Here is a 10,920-nt window from a genome sequence, read left to right as displayed (position 1 = left end):
GCACCTGGGGTGGAGGGGCAGGACTTCAGGGTGTTTGGAGGTAGGGGTGTGGAAGGCTCTGTCCCTTCAGGCAGAGCATAATGTAGCAGCCTGCCTGCTTAGTAGATCCCATTGTTGTCGCTGAATAGTTCCGATTCTTAGTGAATTCCCCCAGGATCATAAGTTTTAAGGCTCCTTTACGTTGCTAGTTTGGTGTAAAGGATCCTTATTCTAAATGACAGTATGGCCTTATAAATGCTTATGGTGCTTTAGAACTGGTCTAAATTTTTTTACTGAAAAATTTTCCTATTGAAATATGCTCCATGAATGGTTTACTACTGACCTTTCTGAGATAGCCAGTAGCCAATAAAAAATTGTGAGTTTGATTCCGCAGCCCCCACTTGCTCTTCAGTTGCCTATCATGTAAAACTGAACATACAGCTACATATATTTGGTGACCAATATCTAGAAATAAAGCGTCAAACCTAGCCACATTACTATTAGATAAAAAGAGACTTTGGAGATTTCCTTCAATACTCCCCACTCTCATTCTCCATTCGTTGTATTGTAGTTTCAATAAATTACCAAAGTAATTGAAACTGGTGTGATTATAGTACATTATTTTGACAACTAAAATATGCAGAATTTTAAAATACCGTGCACAGAATTTTTAATTTTTTAGTGCAGAACTTAAGTTTTTGGCACAGAATTCCCCCAGGAGTACTACATCGCAAGAGAACTGGCAAATTGAGAGATGTGGCAGAACAGTTTTTAAATGACAGCTGTCACACTGAATTGTTTTGAGCTGAAAAGCATAGAAGAGAAAAACACTCCTGTTATAGCTGTGGTACATTTGAAATGATGGAATAAATTAGATTAGCAAATCTGAAATGAAGCCTGTGCCAGCCTGTTGTAGGACCCCAAACATTCATTTAATCCATGAAGCCCTATCCCCCTCTCAATTTAAACCACCACCAAAAATGTTGTTTCAGACCTCTAGACTTCACACCATATTTTTATCCAATTGTTGTCTTACTGTTTGATCATTATCTAAGCAGAGCAAAGACTGCGCCTACCTGTGAGTCTTGTATAGCACCAAATTGGGACTTATCAGATAATAAATGATGTAATTAAGATGTAAAATTTCTGTGGTGATTGGATAGAATCTGCTATGGAATATGAAAAACAGAAAAGTTCAATAGTAGCTTATTGAGGCAAATTCTGTGCTGGTGTAGTGCCAGTGAAGTCAATGAAATTACACTAGCAGGGAATTTGCTTGTAAGCTCTTTGGGTCAGAACTGTTTTTTTTTGTTGTGTGTGTAGCACAACGATGCAATATTCAGTACTAATAAATAAGCAAAATTAGAATTAGTATTGCTATTTTCCTATAAGAAAGAGAGGGAAAATGGTAATATCTGTGTTCTGTGAAAACAGTTGCCGCTGTACTACTTTGTAAAATCTTTAATGACTTCGTGCTTTAACAGTGTTTCACAATCTAGCTGACAAGAGTGTGTATACTTTGGGGATGGATGTATTTTTAATACTTAAGACTTTACTTTTCTAATGTTATCCAGTAGCGTGTGTGTATTTTGCACATGTATTTTCAATCTCCTCCATACCTTTAGAACAGAGCTGCACAAATAATTGATTTCACTTCAGTAGCTGTACAAAGAAAAAACAAAAAAAACACAAGTCATTTCAGGTTGATCCCAATTTTTTTTTTTTAAATGTTTTGGTGAACTGAAAGGTAGAAAAAATTGTTTGAAATAGAACAAAATCCTTCATTTTATCTGAAAAAATCCATTTAATTTTTGAGCTTTTTTCTCCTTTTACTTATTGTTAATACAGTTGAAGTGCATATCCAACTGATAAGTCATTTCATACTGAAAAACCAAAAGGTTTCATTTAGAAAAATGTCAAAACAAAATTTCAATTGTTTTCAGATTTTTTTAAACCAGAACAATTCAGTGATTCTACATGAATTTGTGAAATGTTTCAGTTGATACAAACCTACACTTCTTGGGGGGGGGGGGGGAAGAGACTGAGCTGAAACATTTCTCCCAGCTCTATTCTAGAAATCCATCACACTTTAAATTCCATTTCTCCAAAAAGCACTTAGACCTTTATTCTGGAATTCCAATAAACATGTTTCTAGATACTTTAGTAAAAGAAGGGGAACACAATGCTTTTGGAGATTTTTTCCTTGTTTGTTTGGGGTCTTTTTTGCTTGGTTTTTATTCAAAATTTTATCCAACTTTGCAAAATGTAACAAAAACTTGGGGGAGGGGAATCTGTCAAAGTTTTTCCTGTTTTGTTTTGGTTTTTTTTTTCCAAATTTGATATCACTCAAAGAATGATTGGGATTCTGAAGCTGATGGGCAAGGATCCACTGGTGATGGTGCATATTGGCATTAATAACCTTACATTGTAGGATATTTCACATATTACAGTCTAACTCAGAATGTTACTGAAGAAAAGGAATAACCAAGTGATCTTGTCAGAACAAAAGATTCTGGACGTGAGCCACTAGTTAGGTAAATAGTGTATATGGAAGTTTTGGTTTTGTGGAACATTGGTTCACCTTCTTTGGAGAGAGGGGGATGTACAGTTTGGATGGCCTCCATTTCAGTAAATGGGGAAACAATCTGTTCAGAAACTGGCTGGCTAGGGTAGTCAGAAACATGAAACAAATATCAAAAGGGAAAGGTAAAAAGAGGGAAGATGTGAGCACTCATTTAACACAAAATCGAGATTTGAGAACAAAGTTAATCAAGAAACCAAAGGACATGAAGAAAATACATTACTTAACTGCCTGTAAACCAGTGCTAGGTGCCTGGGTAACAAACAAGTGGAACTGGAATTGCTAATTGATTAGCATAAATTCAAACTAGTTGGTATTACTGAACCCTGGTGGGATGATTCGCATGACTGGAATGTTAGATCTATGGTTTAATCTATTTAGGAAGGATTGAGTAGGCACAAGAGGAGGAGGAGGAGCGGAGCTCTATGTCAAAGATGGCATTACCTGCTTCCAAGTCACTGACAACTGAGAAGAAAATGATCTTGAATGTTTATGGATCAATGTCCTAACAGAAAAAGCAAAAGACAAGGTATTAGTTGATGTCTGCTGCAGAGCGCCAAATCACACTAGGGAACAGGATGACTGGTTCCTTAAGCACATATCTATAATGTGTAAGAAAAAAAGCTTCATGATCATGGGGAGTCTTCAGTCTGAGTGACATAGGCTGGAGGTCTCATGCTGCTAGCATTAGAAACACCCTCTGAATTTCTAAATATTAGAGTTGACAATTTCCTAATTCAAGAAGTGGGCATCCAACATGGAAAATTCTGTTTTAGAACTCATGTTGCCAGATAAAATGAAATTTATCACAGAACTAAATATTAATGATAGCTTAAGTGCAAGTGATCATGACTTGATCATACTTTTTATGTGAAAACTGAACAAAGATCAAACCTGTAATATACATACTAATATTTTAAAAGGACCATTTTCATTAGGTGGGAAACAAGTATGAGCCAAATCAGCTGGGAGGTAGAATTTAAACAGAAAAAATATGAATAATAATTGGAAATTCTTTTGAGAAGAGTTTACTGGATGCCTAAAAAACTAGAATCAAGAAAGAAGGTTGTACTGGTTAACCTCCCTCTCCCCACTAATTTAGAGGGGAAGTGAAAGCAAATTGATAGGGAAGCTGAAGGACACAAGGAGAAATCTATGGATAGCAGAGATAAGGCCAATAAGAAGGGGTTTTAAAGTATATTAGAACATAAAGAAGCCTAACAATGGTATTAGTCTATTACTAGTTGGAAATGTTAGAATTGTGAATAATAAAGCAGAAAAGTTGGAAGTGTTCAATAAATATTTCTGTTCTGCATATGGGAAAAAGAGATGGTGTAACATATGATGATGATGATGATGAAACACTTTCCTTTCCAATAAAAACAGTAGATAGTCCGGTGGCACCTTAAAGACTGTTACTCTTTAAGGTGCCACCGGACTCCTCGTTGTTCTTGTGGATACAGATTAACACAGTTACTCCTCTGATACTTGACTCCATTCCAATAGTAACTCAGGATGATGTTAAACAGCAGTTACTAAAATTAGATACATTTTAAATGAGCAGGTCTGGAAAACTTGCACCCAAGAGTTTAAAAAACTGGCTGAGGAGCTCGCTGAACAATTAATGTTGATATTCAGTAACTCTTGGAACACCGGGGAAGTTCCAGAAGACTGGAAGAAAGCAAACATTTTGCCACTATTTAAAAAGGGTAAATGACCTAGGCAATTATAGGTTTGTCAGCCTGACATTGAACCCAGACAAGATAATGGAATGGCTGATATGAAAGATCCAATGAATAAATAATTAAGGGATGATAATATAATTAATGCTCATCAACAGAGGTTTGTGGAAAATAGATCCAGTCAAACTTTTTTTTTTTTTTAAACAAGATTACAGGTTTGGTTGCTAAAGGGAACAGTGTTGATGTAATAGATTTCTGTAAGACATTTGACTTATTACCACAGGATATTTTGATTAAAAAACTACAAAGTGTAACATGGCAAACAATAGGTCTCGAAATATAACTAAACAGAGAATCATGATTGAATGGTGATCCCTGGTTACATAAACAGGGGAATCTATAGTAGGAGTAGGGCGGTTATATTACATGTGTATTTCAAACTGGTGCTACTGCTGCTAGAATACTGTATCCAGTTCTGGTTTTCATAATCCAAGAAGGATGTTGATAAATAGGAGAGGGTTTGGAGAAGAGCCAGAAGAATGACTAAAGGTTTGGAACATGCCTTATAGTGAGACTCAAAAAACTCAAGTTTAACAAAGAGAAGGTTAAGGGGCAGCTTGATCACAGTCTCTAAGTACCACCATAGGGACAAGTATTTAATAATGCACTCTTCCATCTAGCAGACAAAGGGAGAACAAGCTCCAGTGGCTGTAAGTTGGAGCTAGACAAATTTAGACTGGAAATAAGATGTAAATTTTTAACAGGGAGGGTAATTAACCATTGGAACAAGGGTTGTGGGGAATTCTCCATCCCTGGCCAATTTTAAAAAGCAAGAGTGGATTTTTTTCCTCTGAAAGATCTGCTGTAGTGAAAAAAAAATGGGGAAGTTCTTTGGCCAAAGTTATATAGGAGGTTTGACCTAGATGATCCCAGTGGTGCCTCCTAGCCTTGGGGAAAAAAATTAAAAATATTTAACAAGCTCTGTTAGAAACCTTCAACTGTAAAGATAACAAAGGAACTGCAATTACCTACCTACCTCAAATGGCCAGCAGAACCTTAATTATGCAATTTAAAAAAAAATGCTTTCAGATATTGAGATGACAAGGGCTACCAAAGTGTAGAAAATTATTAATTATTATTATTTAACTGATGATTATTTATCTCAGTGTTTTTTTCTGCCTTTCCTACTTCTTGCCCTGGATCTTACACTGTATATTTAGCAATGATAGCCCCCAATCAATAAATGGAGTTATTTCCCAAGGGATGTTGTTTAGGCTGCCTGACAAGGTAAGAGTTAATTTTATTACCCTTGTGCCTCTCTCTTCCAATTGATTTAGGAGAAGATTCAGCAACAGAAGGCTGAACAACTTCCTCAAATTGATCATACTGCAAACTCCTTTCTCTTTCAAACTACATTTGCTACAGTAATCTCCACCTATTGCAGTGATTTTTCAGATTATCAGGAATTTGTTTTTTTCCCCTCAAATGAAAGTTGGTCATGTCAGTCAGGCTTATTTTATTGGTTGGAAGTAAAGCAGTACCAGGTTAAAGAGCTTAAGAGGACTAAAAATAGAAAGGACTTTAGTGCCTGAAAAATGCCCCTCCCAATTTGCAGTTTAGGGCACAGTGGATTCTAGCAATCTCAGGCTGGGCAGTTTGGCAACTCAACAGTGTCCTAGGAGCACAGTTCTTGTGCTCTTTGGAGAAAATGCTAATATTTGTTATATGAATAACATGATCCTGAGAGCTTTTTACATGACAAAATATGAAAATAAATCCAAATTGACTTACTAGGGCAATTTTAATTCCATTAGCATATACAATATGCATCTGGCTTATTTTATAGCAGTTACTATTCAAAATAGAAAATACTTCCAAATTTGAACTTGATTTTAATTAAAAGAACACTTTTATATATCTGAAGCCCATCATATTGCAAGGAATAGTTAACCTGCATACTCTTCTCAGATACAGTCACTATCTCTTCCTTACTCCACTATCTTTCTAAATTATTACATGCTTGCTAATGATGTAGTTATGGCAAAAGTAAATCTGATTGGTTTTAGCTGGCATTTTCTCTTTCTCTACTCTTTGCTGGAAACTGCCTAAAAGAAAGCTATCTTAAACTGCTAGGAGATCAAATAAGTAGACTAAAGTGCCACCAAGAGGTGATAGAATAATGTTTTGTGCTTAGCAATAGTAATAAAAGATTATGTTGAAGCACTCTACAGATTTATGGCAGATTGCTAGAATGCATAATAGAGTAATGAATCTCTCAAGGAACATGCCTGACAATTCCATGTGACAGCAAAATGTCTGTTTTTGTTATTTTTAATATCATAGCTGCATTTCTTAAAACAGTTAACTAAGAAAGGTATTATAAATAATAGTATAAGAAAACATTTGACAGGAGATAGAAAAATGACAAAACTTGTTTGTAAGAATACCTCAGAGTGGTCTTGTGTTTAAGGTATTGGACGGGGTCTCAAGAAACATGGGTTTAGTTCCCATAGTTCTGCCATGCACTTCTTCTAGGCCGTTGGGAAAGTCATTTAATCCCTCTGTGCCACAGCTCCCCATCTGTAACATGAGGTTATTACTACTTCCTTTCTCTCACCCTTGGTCTGTTTTATCTCTTTAGACTGTAAGCCTTTAAACCCTTCAAAGCAAGAACTGTTTCTAATAATGTGTTCGTACTCTCCTAGCACAATGGGGGCCCCCAATTTCTGTTGGAGCCTGAGATACACCTAACAATTCTTAGCTCATAGATGGTGCTCTACAGATATTAATTGCATTGGTTGCTGTTAAACTCACACATTAATAGTTGAAATATTGTATAATTTTTCTATACAACAGTTTCCATTACAGAATAGGAAACTGCTGCAGGGCTGCCCAGAGCGGGGACGGGGGGCAAGTGGGTCAATTTGTCCCAGGCCCTGGGCCCCGCAGAGGCCCCCAAGAGAATGCTCTGGCCCCGGACCTCCCTCTGCCTTCCCCCATCCCCAGGAGCCTCAGTGCGCTGTGTACAGGAGCAGCCCTAGACAAAGCTAAAGTGGCGTGACTCTCACAGGGCCTGAGCTCCGCCCCGCCCGGAGCCACGTGGTAAGGGGGCGGGGCTGAGAGCTCCAGGGCCCCACTGGAGCCACGCCCTGCAGCGCGGTCCAGGGCTGCTCCTGGACGCGGCGCGCTGAGGCTCCGGGAGACGGGGGTACGCAGAATGGCAGTGGGCCGGGGCCGGGGGGGTTGGATAAGGGAAGGAGTCCCGGGGACAGTCAGGGCACAGGGATGGGGCAGTGGTTCGGGAGGGGCAGTCAGGAGACTGGAACAGGGGCATTTGGGGGTCTGTCAGGACTCAGCGGGGGGTCAGGGTAAGGGGGGGTTGGTGGGGTCCCGGGGTGGTGGTTGGGGAGAGGGTGTCAGGGGGACAAGGAGCAGGATGGATTGGGGATTCTGAGGGGGCAGTCGGGGGGCAAGAAGTGGGTGGGAGTCAGATAGAGGGCAGGGCCAGGCTGTTTGGGAGGCACAGCCTTCCCTACCCTAAAGCTCATTCAGCAGTTTGAGGCTTGCAGACAGCTATTTAATACAAAGAGCCAAGGTGTTATCTTTTCCATGGGGGAGGGATCACATGAGAAGAGCAATATCCTTCCCAACCCTACCAAGGGAGACCCCGCCCCCTCCCCTGCATTCCCCAAGGCTCCAGAGGGGTTAATTCAGTGGTTCTCAAACTTTTGTACTGGTGACCCCTTTCACATAGCAAATCTGAGTGTGCTCCCTCCCCTTATAAATTAAAAACACTTTTTAATATACTTAACACTATTACAAATGCTGGAGGCAAAATGATGTCACCACCACACCAAAAAATGATGTGGTGAATAGTTTTCCACAAAGCACCCCAGCCAACACAGCATTCACCCAGGACCCCAAGGAAAGCTCCCCTGACCTGTGTACACTATGGTGTCCAACCAAGAGGATATTTTTCTGGGGACCCAAGAACTGTGTGGCATAACAGATTTAGAGATTACACAAGAACATCATGCAGGCAGCCACCCTGAAAATGCTGTGGATGAAAGCTCTACCAGTAAGTATTATGCAATTGTATTACAATATAATGGCATAGGGGTTTTAAACACCTCTTTTCCCACATATGGTTTCTCTGCCACCATGCTGGACAGAGCTAGGAGTCTCTCCTCCTGCTTGGCTTTTAACCCTCTTCCCCTCAGAGTACTCCAAATGGTATCCACACTGGTGAATTAAAGCTATACATTTCTATTTCCTTGCAGCATCAAACCCCAAAACCATTGGGTCACACATGCTGCCTCCATAACCCACACCTCTTCCTGAACTGCTTCCTGCTTACTTTCCTGCAAATTATGGAGAACACAGCATACTGGGACCCTCATTTCAATCAACCTAATTACAGGCCTCTCCCACAATCAATCCATCCCCCCTGGAGTGGGAGAAGAAGAACATTCTCAAGTGCATCACCTACAGGAGCTTGTGAGCACCCCTTAATCTGGGCATGCCACAGGACCATTGGTCTTAAATTCCCACTACACACTTGGTAAACTTTTTTTTAAACCAAGTAGTCTAATGTGTTACCTGTGTTATTTAACTAATACATCTTTTGTGATACAGCTGGGCTGAAAATTTCATTGAAGTGCAGCTCAAGCCATCAATAGCATAACTTCCCTTCATTGTATCAATTCCTAATATAATCAATACACAATCACATCACTCATTTCAATGGTTACAGCACACATTGCCCACAACAGGCCTCAAAGGCAGCACATAATGCATCCCAGACCTTATTTACCTGACCAGTTGGGGCATTTTTCAGAGGCACCCTCTCTGGCTGCTCATGACATTTGGAAAGGCTCTCCACTTCCTGCTTCTGCCCACCATCCAGGCACTCCCCCTTGCTCTCACAGATGACGTGCATACCAAAGCAAGTACCTATCACACAAGTCATCTTATGCTGAGAAATACCCAGCCTTGTCATGAGGCACCACCACCTTCCCTTCAGCCTTCCAAACACACACTCCACTGCCATTCTGCAGCTACTCAGTATAATCAAACCACGTTTTTTCCTCCTGTGCAAATGTCATTAAAAGGCTTCATAAGCCAGGGTAGCAGAGGTAAGCTCAGTTTCCTAGAACAATAGCTGGAATCTTAACTCCATTAACATCCATAGTGGCCTGGAGAGAAAAAAATCCCTTGCTCATTCAAGCAAACAGACCTGAGTTTCTAAAGATCCTGACATCATTGTCCTTTCTAGACCACCCCACCTTAACATTGGTGAACCTGTCACAGTGATCATTCAGGTCTTTCAGGGCAATGGAGAAATTTCCCTTCCAGTTGTTAAAATCTTTGGCTTGGGTTGCAGGGTAGGGGAAAGAATAGGCACGCATGTCCCATCAATAGCCCCTATACAGTTCAGGAACCTCATCCATGCAAAAGCATCAATTTCCTGTGCATTGCCAAGCTTTATGACCCAGCACTGCTGCACCCCCATAACAGCATCACAAACCTCCACAATGACAGCCTCGAGAGTTAATCTGCCAGTACCAAACAGGTTAGCTACTGAGTACTAGCTATTGGGTGCAGGAAACTTCCATATGGTGATGGCCACACACTTTTCCATGCTGAGGGGAACTCACATCTTGGTGTGCTGACACTGCAGCTCCAGGGTGAGCTCTGCGTAGATCTCTAGGAAAGCTATCATCAGCATCTTGAAATTCTGCCACCACTGCTGCTCATCCCAGTTCTGCATCGCTATGTCCCACCAGTCACTGCTAGGTGACCAAGCCCAAGACTTGGCACTACTCAGATAAACGCCCTGCAGAAGTAACTGCTTGATTTCATCTTCCTCCCGTCCCTGAAGCCTTGTCACTAAGACATCCAAATCCCTATGAAGCAGCCAAGCTGAGCCCATCTGGCTGCACAACTGCCAATATATGTGCAGTTTGTATTAAAGACCGTCATGACCATGGAGTTCAGTAGCACGTCCTCCATGATGCCTGACAGCAGATCAGAAATAGCACTTGCAACATATAGATGCATTTTGGCATGCTAGGAAAGTGTTCACAGGCTTTTTTAGTTTGATCTCAAGTCCCAAAATCTGTTGGTGCCATACAAGAAAAATCACAGGCATAGATCTGAGCAGTGGAATATTGCACCATCAGAATCTTCCCAGAATGCTGCACAGCTCATTCCAATGACTGCAGAACTGTGTGGACACCATGTTTCAAATGGAAAGTACCTTAAGGCAGCATAGCAAAGCGGTTTTCTATTGGCACTGGAAACTATACTGTGAAATATTTAACCCAGCCTGTATTTACTGTGATTTCTAGCCAATATTTGACTTAAATGTATATATTGTCCTGGCCAAATCTTGCTCATCTTCTTCACTGTAATACATGTTGTTCAGTTTCTTTGGAAAGGCTAGGGTAAAGTACCAGTGGGAGTGTTTCACAAAAATTTAGGCTTCCAATGGCAAATCTTGGTGGAGATAGTTACAGTTGTGGTGAAAATTGCATTTTTCTTCATAACGATATGTTGTTGTTAACATGTGACAGCTCTGTTCTACTGAGAGATGGTTCAGCTAGTGTTCTGCAAATGTTTAAGTCTGTCAGTGCAGTAGTTATTATAAAAAAAGTGGGGCACTCCTGTCAACATCTC

General features: G+C 40.3%; 1 long non-coding RNA gene across 1 annotated transcript; it reads right to left on the bottom strand.

The window, feature by feature from the left end:
* Positions 1-1,459: 1,459 nt before the first annotated feature.
* On the bottom strand, positions 1,460-6,792 carry LOC120398445. Its single transcript, XR_005594419.1, has 3 exons — positions 6,690-6,792; positions 3,005-3,065; positions 1,460-1,641 (listed from the first exon to the last, which is right to left on the bottom strand). It is a non-coding gene; the product is annotated as an uncharacterized LOC120398445 (long non-coding RNA).
* Between the last annotated feature and the right edge of the window lie 4,128 nt (positions 6,793-10,920).

Source organism: Mauremys reevesii, linkage group 2 (genome assembly GCF_016161935.1).
Source record: "Mauremys reevesii isolate NIE-2019 linkage group 2, ASM1616193v1, whole genome shotgun sequence".
Classification (NCBI taxonomy): Eukaryota; Metazoa; Chordata; order Testudines; family Geoemydidae; genus Mauremys; species Mauremys reevesii.
This window is presented reverse-complemented; position numbering and strand designations above follow the sequence as displayed.